Genomic DNA, 18,873 nt, shown 5'->3' on the forward strand with positions numbered 1-18,873 from the left:
AGGTTGCGGTGGCCGGGAGTGCCCACTGCACTCCAGTTTGGGCGACAGAGTGAGACTCCAACTCAAAAAAAAAAAAAAAAAAAAAATTGAAAATTTAAAAAACCAAACCAAACAAACAAAAAAACCTGCTCTCTTGTGGCAGGCTCTGTATTTTTTCCTCTTATCAGGTCTCTCCTGCAGAGCCCACTTCTTTCACTCTCTCAGGGAATGAAGCAGGGAAGGAGGAGGGGCAGTAGAGATGAGTGGGGCTGCAGGCCTCCCCTCTCACTCTTTTACGGTCAGGGAGGTCTCTGGTGGGGAAGTATGGGACTGTCTCTTCCCCAGATATGTACTCTCACCCGGGTGCCACAGCCAGGCCTATCCTGGAATGGAGCTCTCATTTTTGCGACTGACGTCCAGCCTCTGCCTGGGTTTGTCCTTCTCAGTCGTGGCCGAGCTGTGTGGGTCTGATTGATGTTCAGAGGATTGCTCGGAAGGGGGGGGGAGGTTTGTGTCAGCTCTGGACTCACCACTGATCTCTTTGGAGCTCTTAATCCTCCTTTTCTGGCCACACCCTTTGTCCCACAGCTGGATCAGGGTAGGGGGTGGGTGCCTGGAACTCAGCACTCCTCAGGTCCCTCTGAAGCTTGTGCTCTCAGGATATTCCCTTTGGGCCACGATCAAGCCCTGAGTTGTTGATCCACCAGTCACAGAGATTGGATCTGTTGGTCTGTAATGAGCAAGTCGGAGCACTTTCCTGCCCACCTTCAGTTTGGTAGTGGGGTGCCTCTCTTGTCCTCTTCCATGGGAACTTGCCTCTGGACTCCATCTGCAGCCCCTTTCTGCACCCTGCAAGGTGCTGAAGTGACCAAGCAAAGCCCAGAGCAGTCTCTCTCCTTCAGTGGTGAGGGAGCACCTGGGGCAATAGTGTCTCCCTGCCACTTTTCCAAAGGAAAATTTCTGTTGGTTTTGAAAAAGCAATGGTGCTCTGCTTCTGCGACCTGGGAAGAGCCAGGGATGAAGCAGAGAAGCTACAGCACCAGCTGTTGCACAAGGAGCCTGGCCACCTGCTCACGAGTCCCACTTAGACGTCTTTCCCAACATTTTCTTGTCAGGGAGGGTTTGTTGATTAAAAAAAAAGGAAAGAAAGAAAAGAAAGAGAAAATGGTGCTCGGCTTCTGCATCCCGGGAATCACTACAGTCCAAGCCCAGATGCTGTGGCATCAGCCGCTGCGTCAGGCGAGCTCTGGCCGCTAGATCCCTTGCCTTCACTCAGTCAGCCACTTGCACGCCCACTTGCTCACCGGCACATACACAAAATTTTCCATACATTCACTCACTCACACAGGGACTTGCATAGTCTGACTGGCTCGGCCGCCATCTTCCCCACCTCCAGAAGATTTTTAATTTAATCAAGTCCCACATTTATTTTTGTTTTAGTTGCATTTTCTTTTGGGACCATTAATTCTTTGCCTAGCTGATGATCATACAAGTTTTTCTTAGTTTTTTTAATAGGATTTTTATGATTTCAGGTCTGATGTTTAAGTCTTGAGCTATTTTTTTTTTTATATAGAAAGAAACAGGGATTAAGTTTCATTGTTCTTCATGTAGCTATCCAATTTTCCCAGCACCATTTGTTGAATAGGGTGTCTTTTCCCCAGTGTGGGTTTTTGTTTGCTTTGTTAAAGATCAGTTGGTTGCAGGTATTTGGGTTTATTTCTGGATTCTCTATTCTGTCTCCTTGTTCCATGTGTCAGCTCTTGTACCAGTACCATGGTGCTTTGGTTATGCAGCCTTGTAGTATAATTTGAAGTCAGGTAATATAATGTCTCCAGCTTTGTTCTTTTTGCACAGGCTTGGTTTGGTTATTCTGGCTCTCTTTTGGTTTTGTATGAATTTTAGGATTGTTTTTTCTAATTCTGTGAAAAATGACTTTGGTAGTTTGGTAGGGATTGTGTTGAATATATAGATTACTTTGGTTATTACGGCTATTTTAGCAATGTTGATTCTTCCAATCCATGAGCATAGATGTTTTTGCATTTGTTTGTGTCCTCTTCAATTTCTTTCATCAGAATTTTGTAGTTATCCTTGCAGAAATCTTTCACCTTCATGATTACATATAATCCTAGTTTTTTTACTTTTTTGGCTGCTATCGTAAATGGAATTGAGTTCTTAATTTGATTCTCAGTTTGATTACTATAGCAGTACTACTGATGTGTGTTTACTTTGTATCTTGAAATTTTACCAAATTCATTTATCATGTCCAGGAATCTTTTGGAGGAGTCTTTAGGATTCTCTAGGTATAATATCATATTGGTGATACGTATTTTTCAGGTCAGTCAGAGCTTCGAGAGTGTCAGCTCAATGGGTCAGCCAGTCGAGCCCCAGAGAGGGTCAGCTTGAGGAGCTGGTAAGCCTAGCCCCAGAAGTGTTGGCTCTAATGGCTTGGCAAGTCAAGCCCTGAGAGTGTTGCTGGTTTGGTGGGCTGGCAAGCCTATCCCCTGGAGTGTTGGCTATAATGGGCTGGCAAGTCAGGCCTTGAGAGTGTGCTGGTTCAGTGGGTGGTCAAGCCTAACCCCTGGAGTGTTGGCTCTGATGGCTGGCAAGCCAAGCCCTGAGAGTGTTGCTGATTCAGTGGTCTAGCAAGCCTAGCCCTTGGAGTGTCTCAGCTTCAGAGTCTTACCTTCTTCCAGCAGCTCTCCTGGTTCAGCTGCCTCCTTCGGTTGGCAAGCCAGCCTCTGGGGTGCATGCCTCTTCCACTCTGACAACTTTCTACACCTCTTCAGGTTGACAATCTTTTGCAGCTCTTCAAGTCAGAGTTCTTGTCGCATGCCCAGGAAGAATGAGGGACACAGCCGGAGAGTAAGAAAGCAGGATTTATTGAGAAGATAGAAAAGGTCCCACATTGGGGGGGACTCGAAGGGGTTGCCAGTTTGGGGCTGAAACCTGGTGCTTATATAGCCCTAAGACTGAGTCAGTTGGCTAACACTAGCTGTGAGGTGATTGGTCAGCACTAGCTGTGAGCTGATTGGTCAACACTAGCTGTTCTGATTGCTCTGTACTAAGGACCAATTGGTGGGAGGTAGGGGCCTAATGGTGAGCTGATTGGTTGATACTTGGCAGTGAGCTGATTGGTTACTTTTTGATCTCTTTTAGAGTACTTAAGCTATTGCTTGAGAGACTCACAGGGAGCTTGTTTACCAATGCTGAGCCGGATAGGCCTGCTGAAAGTTTGCTGCATTATGACCAGAGGACCTGCCCTGTCTGTCTGCCTAGTTTTCTCTAGCTATCTCTTATCTCAACGGCATACAGAAGTAGTTTGGCTTCTTTCTTTCCATTTTGGATACCCACTGATTTCTCAGGCTAGGACTTCCAGTGCTATGTTGAACAGGAGCGATGAAAGTGGGAATCCTTGCCTTCTAGTTTTGAGGAAAAATGCAATAAACTTTTCTCCATTAAGGATGACGTTGCATATGGGTTTGTTGCATACGGCTTTTATCATTTTGAGTAATATTCTCTGTATGTCTATTTTGCTTATCGTGGAGGTATGCTGGATTTTGTCAAGTGCTTTTTCTGCATCTATTGAAATTATCACATGATTTTAAAATTTTAATTCTGTTAATGTAGTGTATCATGTTTATTGACTTTCATTCCTGGGAAAAACTCCACTTGGTCATTGTGTCTTACTTTTCATGTTCGGTTGAATTTGGTTTACTAATTTTAGAATTTTTGTGTATATTTTCATCAAAGATATTTTGTCTGTAGTTTTCTAGTAGTATCTTTTCCTGTCTTTGGTATCAGAGTGATACTGGCTTCATAGAATGAGTTAGGGAGAATCCCCTCCTCTTCAATTTTAGCAAAGTTGGTACCACCAGTTCTTTGAAAGTCTGGTAGGATTTGGCTGAGAATCCATCAGAACTTTTTTTTTTTTGACCAGGAGACTGTTAGTTACTGTTTCAATCTTACTACTTCTTGTTGGTCTGTTCAGGTTTTCTATGTCTTCCTGATTCTAGGTTGGGTGTTGTATGTTTCCAAAAATTTATCCATTTCCTCTAGATTTTCATTTATTTGCATAAAGGTGTTTATCATAATCTGGAATAATCTTTTGTATTTTCATCATGTCAGTTTTAATGTCTCCATTTTCATTTCTGTTTGACCTAATTTGAATCTTCCCTCTTTGTTTCTTAATTAATCTAGTTGTGGTTTATCAATTTTGTTTATCTTTTCAATGAACCATCTTTTTGTGTCATTGATCTTTTGTATAGTTTTTAAATTTCTTTTTCATTTTGTTTGGCTCTGATCTTTATTATTTCTGTTCTTCTACTAGCTTTGGGTTTGTTTCATGTTTTTCTAGTTCCTTAATGTGTGATGTTAGGTTGTCAACATGCCAGCTTGCAGTCTTATTAATGCATTTCCCTCTGAGTACAACTTTGTGTCCTACAGGTTTTCATAACTTGTTTTGTTGTTAATTATTTTGAGGAATCTTTAACTTTCTGTCTTGATTTCATTGTTGATTCAAGGATTATTCAGGATCAGATTGTTTAACTTTCATATTTTTGTTAGTTTTAATGAATTCTTCTAAAAGTTAATTCCTAGGTTTGTTCCACTCTGGTTTGAGAAGGCGCTTGATATAATTTTTTTTGCTATTTAAAAATTTTAGATTAAGGGGGTACACATGCATATTAGTTACATGGACATATTGTATAGTGGTGGAGATTGGATCTCAGGTGGCCCATTGCCCAGATAGTGAATATTGTGCCCTGTAGGTAGTTTCTGAACACTAGCCCCCTTCTCCTCCCCTTTTATTGGCATCCCCAGGATCTATTATTTCCATCTTTGTAACCATTTAGCTTCCACATATGGGTGAGAAAATGCAGTGTTTGGGTTTTCTGTTTCTGAATCAGTTTACTTAGGATAATGATCTCGAGCTGCATCCATGTATCTGCAATGGACATAATTTCATTATTTTTTAGGGTTGCATAGTATTCTATGATGTATACATACCATATTTTCACTATCCACTGATTTGTTGATGGACATTTAGGTTGATTCCATATCTATGCAATTGTGAATTGTGCTTTGATGAACATGTGAGTGCAGGTGTTTTTTTATATATGACCTCTGTTCCTTAGGATAGATACCTAGTAGTGATATTGCTGGAACAAATGGCAGACCTACTTTTAGTTCTTTGATTAATCTTCATACCACTTTCCATAAAGGTTGTACTAATTTACACTCCCACCAGCAGAATATAAGAGTTTCCTTTTCTCTGCATCTGTGCAGTATCTATTGTTTTTTTATCTTTTAATAGTGGCTATTCTGATTGGTGTAAGGTGATATCTTACTGTGGTTTTAATTTGCATTTTCCTGATTATGAGTGATGTTGAACTTTTTAAAATATGTCTGTTGTTCATTTGTATATCTTCTTTGAGAGATGTCTGCTCATGTTGTTTGTCCACTTTTTAATGGAGTTAGTTGCTTTTTTCTTGCTGGTTTGTTTGATTTCTTTGTAGATTCTGAATTTTAGTCCTTTGTCAGATGTATAGCTTGTGAATATCTTCTCTATTGTGTAGGTTGTCTTTTAACTCTGTTGATTATTTCTTTTGCTGTGCAGAAGATTTTGAGTTTAATTAAGTCTCACTTATTTATTTTTGCTTTAGTTGCATTTGCTTTGGGGGTTTTAGCCATCAATTCTTTACCTACTGCTGTCCATAAGAGTTTTTTTCCCCTAGGATTTTTATGATTTCAGGTCTGATGTTTAAGTCTTTAGTTCATCTTGAGTTAATTTTTGTATATGGGGGAGAGATAGGGATCAAGTTTCATTGTTCCACATGTAGCTATCCAATTTTTCCAGCACAATTTGTTGAATAGGGTGTCCTTTCTCCAGTGTATGCTTTTGTTTGCTTTGTCAAAGATCAGCTAGTTGTAGGTATTTGGGTTTATTTTCAGATTCTCTATTCTGTTCCATTGTTCCATGTGTCAGTTCTTGTACCAGTACCATGATGTTTTGATTATACAGTCTTGTAGTATAATTTGAAGTCAGGTAATGTGATGCCTCCAGGTTTCTTCTTTTTGCTTTGAATTGTTTTGGCTATTCTGGCTCTTTTTTTTTCTTTTATATAAATTTTAGGATTGGTTATTCTAATTCTGTGAAAAATGATGTTGTAGTTTGATAGAGATTGCATTGAATCTGTAGGTAAACTTTGGATAATATGTTTACTTTAGCAATGTTGATTCTTCCAATCCACAAGCATGAGATGATTCTCTGTTTGTTTGTGTTCTCTTCAATTTATTTCATAAGAGTTTTCTGAGATCTTTCACCTTCTTGGTTACTTATAGTTCTAGTTTTTTTGGCTACTATTGTAAATGGAATTGATTTCTTGATTTAATTCTCAGTTTGGTAACTATTGGTGTATAGCAATGCTACTGATTTGTGTGTGCTGATTTTGTATTCTGAAACTTTACCAAATTCATTTATCAAGTCCAGGAACCTTTTGGAGGAGTCTTCAGGGTTCTCTAGGTATAAGATCATATTGGTGACCTACAGAGATAGTTTAATTTCTTCTTTTCCACTTTTGATGCCCTTTACTTCTTTTTCTTGCCTGATTGCTCTGTCTAGGAATCCTAGTACTATGTTGAATAGTAGTAGTAAAGGTGGGCATCTCTGCCTTGTGCCATTTCTGAGGGGGGATGTGTTTAATTTTTCTCCATTCAGAGTGACATTCACTATGGGTTATTTTTATATATAGCTTTTATTATTTTGAAGAATGTTCCCTGTATGCCTATTATGGTGAGGGCTTTTTTTTTTTAATCATGAGGGATGCTGGATCTTATCAAATACTTTTGCTGAGTCTATTTAAATGATCACCTGATTTTTGTTTGTAATTATGTTTATTGACTTGCATATGTTGAACCACACTTGCATCCTTGGGATAAAACTCACATGGTCATGGTGTATTTTTTTTTAATGTATTTTTATTTTTATTTTTGAGTAGGAGGCTTACTCTTTCACCCAGGCTGGAGTGCAGGGCACACTCATGGCTACCACAGCCTTAACCTAATGAGCTCAGGTGATCCTTCTGCCTCAGCCTTCCAAGTAGCTGAAACCACATGCATGTGCCGCCATGCCTGGCTAATGTTTTAATTTATTGTAGAGACAAGGTCTTGCTATGTTGCTCAGGCTGGTCTCAAACCCCTGAGCTCAGGCAATCCTCTTGACTCTGCCTCACAAAGTGCTGGGATTACAGACTTGAGCCACCACACCCAGCATGTGCTGTTGCATTTGATCTGCTAATATTTTGTTGAAAATTACTGTATCTATGTTCATAAAGAATATTTGTCTGTTGTTTTCTTTTTTGTTTGTGTCTTTTCCTGACTTTGGATCAAAGTGATAGTGGCCTCATAGAATGAGTTAGGGGGGATTCCCTAATCTTCAATCTTGTGGAATATCTTCAGTAAAATTAGTACCAGTTCTTTTTTTAAAGGTCTAATAGAATTCAGCTGTGAGTTCATTAGGTCCTGGACTTTTTTGTTGCTGTTGGGAGACTTCTAATTACTGTTTCAGTCTTGCTACTTGCTATTGGTCTGTTCATGGTTTCTATTTCTTCCTTGTTCTAAGTTTTGGGGTTGTAAGTTTCCAAGAATTTGCCCATTTTCTAGTTTGTTTGTATAGAGGTGTTCATAATAGTCTTGGATGATCTTTTGAATTTTCATTGTGTCATTTGTAATGTCTCTTTTTTCTTTCTGATTGAGCTAATTTGAATATTCTTTTCTCATTTCTTAATTAATCTAGCTAGTTGTCTATCAATTTTGTTTATTTTGACTTTATGGATCCTTTGCAGTTTTTTAAAATTTCAATTTCATTTAGTTCTGCTCTCATGTTTGTTATTTCTTTTCTTCTACTACCTTTTCTTCTTCTACTCTGATTTGCTTGTGTTTTACTAGTTCCTTGAGGTGTGATACTAGTTTGTCAATATGTGATCTTTTAGTCTCATTAATGTAGGTCTTAAGGACTATAAATTTTTCCCTGAACATAACTGTGGCTGCGTCCCAGAAGTTTTGATAATCTGTTTCATTGTTTAACTTCTATATCTTTGGTTTTGTGAATTCTTCTTGGAATTAATTTCTAGTTTTATTACACGGTGGTCTGAGATGGTGCTTGATATGTTCTATCTGATATAAGAATGGCATCTCTTGCTCTTTTTTGGTTTCCATTTGCGTGAATTTTTCTCCACCTCTTTAACTTGATTCTATAGGAGTTTTTGTGAGTGAAGTGGGTCTCTTGAAGGTAACAAATATTTGGATTGTGTGTTTTTTTGTCCATTCTGCTAGTCCATATCTTTTTAGTGGGGCATTGAGATCATTTACATTCAGAGTTGATGTTGATATGTAAGGAACTATTCTATTTATCTTACTGGTTGTTACCTGGTTGCTTTATTTATTTTCTCTATTGTGTTGGTGTTCCATAAAGCCTGTGAACTTTATGATTTCCAGTATTTTTCTATTGGTGTATTTTGACCTTTTGTTTCCGTATTTAGGACTCCTTTGTATATCTTTTGTAGAGCCAGTCTGGTGGGTGACAAATTTCCTCAGCATTTACTTGTCTGAGAAAGACTTTTCTCCTTTATTTATGATATTTAACTTTGCTGGATAAAAAAATCCTTGACTGACTGTTATTATGTTTGAAGAGATTGAAGATATGGCCCCAATCCCTTCTGGTTTGTAGGTTTTTTTGTTTTTTGTTTTTTTCTGAGACGACCTCTGTTAGACTGATAGGTTTTCCTTTGTAGTTATTTTCTGTTTTTGTCTCACTAATCTTAAATTTTTTTCTTTCACATTAACTTTGCATAACCTGATGATTATATACTTTGGTTTGACCCTTTACAATGAGTCTTCTGGGGTTCTTTGGACTTCTTGTATCTGTATGTTTATATCTCTGGCAAGGCCAGGGAAATTTTCTTCCATTATATCCTCATAGGTTTTTCCAAACCTGTTGTTTTCCCTTTTTCCTCAGGAACATCTGTGGTTCTTAGGTTTTGACATCTTACATAATCCCACATTTCTTGGAGTCTTTGTTCCATTCTCTTGATTTTTTTTTTTTATTGTTGTTTGATGGGGTTAATTTGAAAGCCTTGTCTTCAAGTTTTGAGATAGTTTTTTTCTATTTATCCTAGTCTACTGTTAACACTTTTCACTGAATTTTGTACTACTCTAGATAATTCTTTCACTTCCAATATTTCAGCTTGGCTTTTGTCAAGGTATCTATAGAAAGTTTTAAAAATCATGTTTGAAGCAGTTTTTATAAAATTTCTTTTTGTTGATTTTAAACTTTCTTCTGAATCTAATTGAACATTTTTATAATCAACTTCTTGAATTGTATCTCTGGAATTTCAAATTTTTTTTTTTTTAGAGTTTAATGCTGAACAGTTAGTGTGGTCTTTTGGAAGTGTTGAAGAGCTCTGTTCTTTTCATAGTGTCAGAATTATTTGTCTAATTTCTTCTCATTTGGGTAAACTGTTTCTTCTTATTTGAGTTTGGGAGGGGAGTTGACATAGGCACTGCAGATTTCCCTTATATATAACCTTGATGTGATGAATTTCTCAATTGCCAGATGTGGTGTTACAGTGTTGGGTACCTGCATAGGCTCAAGTCGTCTTGAGTGGCTTGTATAGTGGTGTTATTTGTAGTCTGGGATCAGTCCTTCCCCACAGCTGGGATATTATATTGGATGGGATGGGCTCTGTTATTGACCTCCAGCCAGGAGGTGGTGCTTGTGGGAGAGGCAGCTGCAATGGTGGCTGTGAACTTTCTGCTTGGCATATGATGCTCCAAGGAAGTGCCTAGGCAATTTAGGTGGTGGGTAAGGTTGTTGGGATTACCCAAGTTTTCTATCTCTTTTGAACATTCAGGGAAGGTGTGGGGGGAAAGGAGTTCAGTGCCCCACCTGAATGCACTCTTAACTACCCCAGTGGAGGTTGGGAGGGAGTCCCTGGTGTGAGAAACAAACGCATCCATCCAAAATCAAAGGATGGACACAGAGACATGGAGTGCAGCAGATGCAAGACTTTAATGATGGTCTTGCAAGATCGGGTGTCTGGTAGGCAGGCAAAATGGTTACAACAAGTTTCTTATTTTCTAGTGTGTGACCCCCTCCCCTGGTTCCTCAATAACTGAGTAATATAGAGGTTACAACTTTCCTGGATGTTGTCTAAACAGTTTTTGGTTCAAATAAGGTTAAGATAAGTACTTGTTACGATTTGATTGGAGGGTTTCAGCTTTCTTATTTTTAAGTAAGTTTTATTTTTCAAAGATGTGGCTATTACTGTGCCTCACTTTGTTTTGCCTTTTTGTCATGTCAACAGTGAATCATTTATTATCCTTCAATGATGTGACTGTTACCAGTCTCCTTCTGTTTGGTCTTTTGGTCATGTTAGCTAACCTCACTCCATTTTCTGGAAATGAATCATTTATTGTCTTTCACAATTCCCTCCTCTTTTAAAAAAATCGATTTGATTCATTTTCATTGGTTTGTATGGCCCCAAATTCTTGCAACTATAACAAGAGATGTTAAAATAGAGGCAACCATATTTTTTTACTGGTCTGTTTCTGTAAAGCCTTAGTGATAGTACAGTCAGGGGCAGTATTATTTGGAATAAAAGTTACAATATTTTCCTTCCAACATAACACAGACTTCTCCTTTCTATGCTAACATTAAGTTTAATGCTATTTTATTTCTCTAGGCCATCCTGCTGGTAGCGTTCAATTGGCTAGCTACTCCTTGAAGAGCATCTCTAATATAGTTTATAAACTTTTGTTGATTATAGTAGATATAATTAATCCAGTCTACATTTTTGTTGATGGCAGACCACCAAAAAACGTGCTGATTCAAATCCTGCAGCTGTTTGCTTTCTGGCTTTAAATTCATTAGGAACTTTCTTAGGGACACTGATTGAGTTAATATACACATTAGAGTTAAATGACCCCGATAGAGATCTCTTATTTCTAGGCTGATGCCTGGCTTCTGAACTGAAGCAAATTGCCAAGGTGAATGGAATGGTCAATGGTCCAAAGCACAGGTCCCAGTCCAGTTGTATGGCAGAGTTACACAGGCTCCTCCCTCCATAGTACCACCATACATCCACTTGAGGGATGTGTAAACTTGAGAAGTTCCTACTGGATTCACCAGAAACATTTAGAATGTAGGTACAAGACAGCCATTTTCCCACAGGAATTTTAAAACCTTCCCCTTGTCTAGAGAAACAGGAGTGATTCATCAACCCTATGGAAAAGGAAGGTATTGCCCTTGGTTCTGACCTCTGCAGTGCACAAAAGAGCAGAGACTAGTTCTTCCAAGTATTGTTTCCCCAAGCATCCTTGTTTTGGTATAAGGCAAGCATATAACTCATTCCAGTGGGGTTTGTGTCCCAGCTGAGAGAGAACAGAACCACCAGCACTTGTGGCCATCCTTCAGCACATTCATAACAGTTGCTTTTGTAAAGTTAGTCCTGAAAATTTGACCCATTCTATGCAGGCATTGGTATCTCCATAACCTGTTTTAATTTTTAGAGTTTGTGACCCTTTATATTTGAGTTGTAAATGATACCATCCCCTAGGATCTCCAAATGGAGTAGCAGCAGTCCACCTCTGGTGCTATGTGGTTCACCACATATCACCCCAACTAGGACAGGGAGGTTCCTGATTATCTGAGATTTGTTCTGGACAGAGATATTTATTACCTGTGAGAATTGCCCTTTTAAAAAAAATCTTTACAAGGTAAAACTTGAAAAGCATTAAACTTTACAGTTAGGTTTTCTGGGTACCATATACACCTCCCATTGTTTTTCTTCCCTCCCCTTATTAAGTCCTTTGTGGTTCCTTAACATATCTATAATGAGTCCAACCCTTTTCTGCTGTCTGTATGGCAGTCTTGGAAGGAGTACTTGATAGGGGCCTTCCCAGCAGGGCTGAAGTTGATCTTTTTTCCAGGACTTAATTAGTACCAGGTCTTCAGACTGGTCTGCAGGCAGTTCAGGAGGAGGGTGTGGGGTAGTTGTGGCCTCTGAAGCTTGTTTTTTTATCCCCACCCTATAGAGAGACTGAATTAAGAACTTGAAGAGTCTAAATATTACAATTTTTGGAAGCACATTGTAAGTTACTTTTTTTCACAAACCTTTAACGCATCATATTTTTTACATATTTATACCATTTTAACATGCTTGAAACTTTTGTTTTTGTTCTATACGTTCTTTTAAAAAATAATAATAAGCCAGGCTCGGTGGCTCAGCCTGTAATCCTGTGTTTTGGGAGGCTGAGGTGAGTGGATTGCCTGAGCCTGCGGGTTCAAGACCTGCCTGGGCAACTTGGTGAGACCTCATCTCTATAATAAATCAAAAAATTAGCCAGACGTGGTAGCGCGCACCTGTAGTTCCAGCTACTTGGAAGGCTGAGGCGGAGGGATCACTGGAGCCCAGCAGGTCGAGGCTGCGGTGGCTGGGAGCGGCCACTGCACTCCAGTCTGGGCAACAGAGTGAGACTCCAACTCAGGAAAAAAAAAATAATAACCAGTCTTTTTATTATAGGACAAAAATGTGCCATACAAGATTTTTTCCTATACAAAATTATGATGTACAAACTTCAATTTTTTTAAAGCTTAGTTTTCTAAGTAATTAAAAACCTTTCAAGTCATGATAGCAGTTAGAACTAGAGAAAAAAAGTTATAACTAACTAAATTATACACCAAGATTTATTTCATAAACTCTACTTCATGAACTTTATTCTGACTTCCACATACTATTGACGACATGCTTGGACTCTCTGTTTTACTGTATTGTACTCTATGCTAAATAGCCAGTCATTTTACTTTAGAACAAAATTGTATGATACAAAATTCGTTTACATACAAAACTATTCTCTTTTCTTTATAACTTTCCTTACCAAAAATACAGCATCATATCCATAATCCTTTTACATCTCTTCTCTACTTACTGATTTCTTTCCATTTTAAAATAAATAACCTTCTAAATAATCTCCAGATTACATAAAATAACCTAAAATCTTAGCAAAAACTTAGGAAATAAGAAATTCTGAACTATCTGTTAGATATTAGTATTTTATAGATCATATCGTTTACATAATTTTAGAAATATTTTTCATATTATAACCCTTCTTAGTTGAAAGTAACCCAGGCATTTAATAAACTTCTAAAATAATTTTAAGATTTTAAATCACATGAAGAGCTTACCCATAGCATTGTTTTATTCATAGTTCCCTTTATTCATTTATAGCCACTTGCTTAATTACTTATAAAAACTGAGATCTTAGACAAGGCTAGTTATTATTTTAAGTTATTTCCTGGCTAATCATTTTTAAAGCTTGTGAACATCAGGTATTACCTAAGTAAGTAAGTTAAATACATTAACGTTTTACTGATAATTCTGGAATCAACAATTTTAAACCAGTCATATTTGTAGCAAAAACATTTATACAAATAAAGATCATTCTGGTCTTGGCTGGGTTTATAGTTTTGTAAATTTCATGTCAAATCCTGATACTTTAAAATATCTAGCAGAGGTAAATGCAAAACTTAATTAGTAAACCCAGACAAAATGTATGCTGATAATTCCAAAGATACTTTTTATTTTATCAATAATTTAAAACTCATTTTTATTTGCCAAAGATCATTAAAGTCACATAAACTTGGAAAGCATTTAGATTTATTTATTTTCTTTATGAGTACTCATACTCTTAGAAACCAATTTGGTAGCATGCTGGACAAAACACATAACATGCACATACATGCAAACACATTCAAGCATACATACACACAAAGATTTAACAACCTTTACCTCCAAATTTCAGCCATGAAACAGCAACAAGTTCACTGTTTTTCAAAAGATACCTGAATTCAAATTATATTTCTGACAGAATTTGAACCTGTTTGCATGGTTAAACTTTGTTTGCCTCAATAGGCAGTTTAATAAAGGCTGTGGACCAAAAGTGGGGCAAAGCAGTATTCATGGCAGTTTAATTTTAGAACTTTTTAAAACCTTTTTCCCTCCAGTTTTAAATGAGTTTTCAATGTTTACATTTTAGTTAGATCTGGCTGAACTATATAAGAAAAAAAAAATTTTAAATTTAATGTTGAAACAGCGAGCTTATCTTAACACCAGTAGCTTAGTTACCAGCAGATTTAAAGCAGGAGAAAAGAGAGAAATAGAGTTTAGAAGCCCCTATTTAACCCTGTAGTTGCAGGTTAACTATTTGGACTATGAAATTTATAATTCCAATATGGATGGCCAGGGTCAAACGACTAGCACCTGTGTTAAATTAAGAAATTAATTTGGGTCCCTGTGCCCTAATATTCACCTGGAATGTTGTCAGGTTCATTCTTACCAGGTCTCTGATGGGCAGTTGGAGTTTTTTCCTTCTCTTGTTGAACCTTCAAAGCCTTGGAGACATCCTGAGACCTTGGAACTGATTCTCTGATTCCCTTAATTATCAATCCCCTCAGATCCTGCATTTTTGTTCTAACTTTTGAACATTATTGTCCCATTCAGAATTTTGGGGCACTTTTGCTTGGCTGGCTGAATGGCCAGCTCTAGAAGGTGTTCCTGTTTCCGTATGGACAGTGCAGCCCCTTCTTATCATTCCCTTGTTTTTGGTACAAGGGCCATCCCCTCAAGACCTTAACATTTCCCTAATGGACTATCCAGAGTAATGTTAAAGGGAGAACCTTTATATCCCCCTTTCTTGGATTCCCTAGGCCTGGAATTTTTATTTCCCATTCTTGGCTAACTTGGATACTAGACCCCACTTATTAGGAGTTTCTTGTATTTCCTGGTTGATACCTGTGCCTGAGTTTACCTATGCACTCAATCTCCCCACCAATTGGAGGTTTCTTGCATACCCTGAGATCTGCTTCATACATCTCCAGCCATTTCCCTTGCAGGAGGATGGAACCATGGATTTGGACTCACTTCATATCTGTGATACATCTCAGTCACACATTCAACTTTGGAGAATTCCCCAACCACCAAGGCAGTACTTATAGTCCAATTTTTCCTACTTTGCCTCATGCATGAGGTTGCCTGGCTACTGCAGTTTTATTTTCCAAAGATGTGACTATTGCTGTGCCTCCCTTTGTTTTGTCTTTTGGCCACATCAGCAACGAATCATTTATTATTCCTCAATGATGTGACTGTTACCAGCCTCCTTCTGTTTTGTCTTTTGGTCATGTTAGCAAACTTTACTCCATTTTCTGGAGATTATTGTCCTTCATACCTGGCCACGGGGGTAATGCTGTAGAGCAGAGGGGGCCCAAAAGAGTTTACCTTGTGAGTGAAAGGTTGCTAAGACAATGATTCCTACCTACCCAGGTCCCTTGTCTTAGACTCGGGCAGAGTGTTTTCTGAATGTCAAAATGCTGCTAGCCTCAGGGTCTCAAGTATTCTCACAGCAGCCAAGCCCAGCCAGAAACTATCTTCCACTTCAGAGATTGTCTTTGGGTTTCATCCCTTCCCAGGTTGGCTAGAAAGCAGTCATCATAATGGTTGACTTCCTGGGATATGTAGCTGGAACTGCCCAGGACTTTTTTTCCCTGCACCACTCCATGTGGGTTTTGGCAGACCCTGGCTGCCAGTAAGTCAGTTTTCTGTGAGGGTTGGGAGTTCCACAAGGTTCAGGGGGCCCTCTAAGTCTGTGACAGGAGCACAGAAGTTCTGAATTCATCTGTTACCCTCTCCACTTGATCTGGAGGTTAATCACAATCTGTACTGTGACCCAGTTCAGAGTCTGGCTAGTTCAACTCAGGTAGATTGATTTTTATCTTCTTTACACTATGTGGTTTGCTGCTTCTTTGATGGACTGTCAGATGTGCTGATGGTCTGATTTCTCTCTGGATGCTGAGGAAAGTTTATCTTGGTTTGTTTATTTATTTATTTATTTATTTATTTATTTATTTATTTATTTGAGTTGGAGTCTCACTCTGTCGCCCAGACTGGAGTGCAGTGGCCACTCCCGGCCACCGCAGCCTCGACCTGCTGGGCTCCGGTGATCCTTCCACCTCAGCCTTCCAAGTAGCCGGAATTATAGGCATGCGCTACCACGCCTGGCTGATTTTTTGATTTATTGTCGAGATGAGGTCTCGCTGCCCAGGCGGGTCTTGAACCTGCGGGCTCAGGCAATCCACTCACCTCAGCCTCCCAAAGGCGCGGGATTACAGGCTGAGCCACCGAGTCCGGCTTCTTAGTTTACTTCATAGGAGAAACATACTCTAGCTGCCTGTCATCAGCCATCTTAATCCTTCCTTCTGTCTTTTATTAAATGAAGTCTACTTTTAAATTTTTTTTAGTAGTAATTTTTGTTATTTTGTCTTTTCTTAAACAGTCTTGCTGAAAGTTTACCATTTTATTAATCTTTTTTTAAAGGTATAACTCATTGCAGACAAGTTGCATTTAATCTGTTCCTTTAAACTGGAAATGTTCCTCAGACTTTTTTTTTTTCTGATCTTCATATTTTTAAAGAATAAAAGATAGTTGTTTGGCATAATGTCCTTTAATCTGAGTTCACTGATGTTTATCTTTATTAGATTCAGGCTATGCATACTTGGCAGAAATACCATGGAAACAATTTTTGATTCTTTTTCAGTGTATCATAACAGAGGAAAAAGATGTCAATTGGTCCTATTATTATGTTAATTTGATCACTAGGTTGGGATAAAGTCTACCATGTTTCACCACTCTAAAGTTATTACTTTTTTCTTTGTAATTCATAAGTATTTTGTGAGAAGATACTTGGATACTGTAAATATATTGTTCTTTATTGCACTTTCATTTTTTGTCTTTGATTCTGCCTGCCTGTACAAATGATCACTATGGTGAATTTCTAATACCATTATTTCTCCCACATTGAGACACATGCTTTCTATCATAAATGAGGGGTAAATGAGATTTTTAACATATGATTTTTTACTTGTCTGTTGACTATTAAAATATATATGACATAAGTTTAATACAGTAAATTTTAAATTTTGTATTTTTGTGATAGTTAATTTGGGGTGTCAACTTGACTGTTGCTCATAATTCCCTGAGGATGTTTCCTGAGGAAATTGTAATGTGAGTTTGTGGATTAAGTGGGGAAGATCTGCCTTCACTGTCGGTGGGTACCATCTAAAATGTTGGAAACCTGGATAGAACAAAAACATTAAGGTAATTTTTTTCTCTCTTTCTTCTGTAGCTCGGACACTCTTCTCCTGTTCTTGGATAATAAACCTCTAGGCTCTCCAGACTTTGGACTCATATCAGCAATACTCTGGGTTCTTAGGTCTTTGGCTTTGGACTGAAAGTTACACCATCAGCTCCCCTGGTTCTGAAGTTTTGGGTCTTGGATTGGGCCACTTTGCCAGCATCGCAGAATCTCTACATTGCAGATAGCCTGTTGTGAGACTTTTCAGTCTCCATAATCATGTGAGCCAATTCTCCTAATAAATCCCCTCTCAGCTATATCTATCTATCTATCTCTCTATCTATCTCTCTATCTATCTATCTATCTATCTATCTATCTATCTATCTATCTATCTTTTTTTTGAGTTGGAGTCTCACTCTGTCGCCCAGACTGGAGTGCAGTGGCCGCTCCCAGCCACCACAGCCTCGACCTGCTGGGCTCTGGCGATCCTTCCACCTCAGCCTTCCAAGTAGCCGGAATTACAGGCATGTTATCCAGCTGTCCTTTCAACTATATATTATTGGTTTTTTCTTTCTGAAAAACACTAATACAGATTTTGTACCAGGAGTGATTCTAGGAAAACAGAATTTTAAGGATGAGTTACTTTAATTGGTTTGGGTTTTCTGGAATTGGCTCTCAAATTTGATGAGATTAAACATACTAAGAGGACTCTACTTCTAGTAATACAGAGAGCACTGATAGTCTATAGCACGAACTTATAGAGATATATAAAATATCTGTATTGAATACTGATAGCTACCTATAAAAGGAAAGGAAACTGGTGACTCTATATATGACACTTTCAAACATTTGTGGAAAATCAAGGAATGTTGTTGGTTGGTTGCTTCTAATATCACTAGACAAAGTGATGGAATAAAAAGATGAATCAAGGATTCAAACTCCCGGTACTAGTTCTACAAGGAGAGCCTAAGTGCTTTTATGTGTGGGCCCTGAAGGAGAATCTTTTTTCCTATAGCCGCAGGACTGAAATTGCAAAAATAAAACACAAGCCTTTATCATGCATTGACTGAATTACAACTAAATTTGACTTCTTTCAGTCTTGCAAGATGTCTACTGTTAAAATGAAGTTATTGGTTGGGAAAAAATGGACTCCTGTAAATCAAATGGGGACATGTGGGGAGACACTGATGAGGCTGAAGACTTTGAGCTTCTAACTTTTGAAGAGTTTTGTTTGCCAGTAGAAGTGGCCTTCTCCCCTACAGTGGTATTAGCCTTTTCATTTATATCTGAAGGGATTAACTCTACATTGCCTGAGAAAGTAATAATGGCCTCCTCTAAGGCAGTTGCCAAGTAAGACAATGCTAACTTTCCTCAGGATGCACTGCTACCACCACTCTTTGCTTCTAGATTTATAACTAGACTCAAGCCCCAGAAGTGCCCAAAAGATGAATTGCAAAGTGTGACCCATGAAGAGGCACACTACACTCATTTATGCAGGCAGAAACATGGGAAATGTGTGGAAATGAATATTAAAGTTGTGAGATGGTGGAAGCATCATAAAGTTGGATCCAGGCAAATTTATTCCAATAGGCCCATTAAGCAGAAATTCTGCATATAATGTTGCAGCTTGGGGAGCTAAGAAAGGCCCTAGTCATTTATTTGGTTGATTTGCTGAAACATGGATCAAAATATGACCCACTGAGAGAAAGCTGA

This window comes from Carlito syrichta, unplaced genomic scaffold (assembly GCF_000164805.1).
Source record: "Carlito syrichta isolate Samal-C Ts95f unplaced genomic scaffold, Tarsius_syrichta-2.0.1 Scaffold314851, whole genome shotgun sequence".
Classification (NCBI taxonomy): Eukaryota; Metazoa; Chordata; class Mammalia; order Primates; family Tarsiidae; genus Carlito; species Carlito syrichta.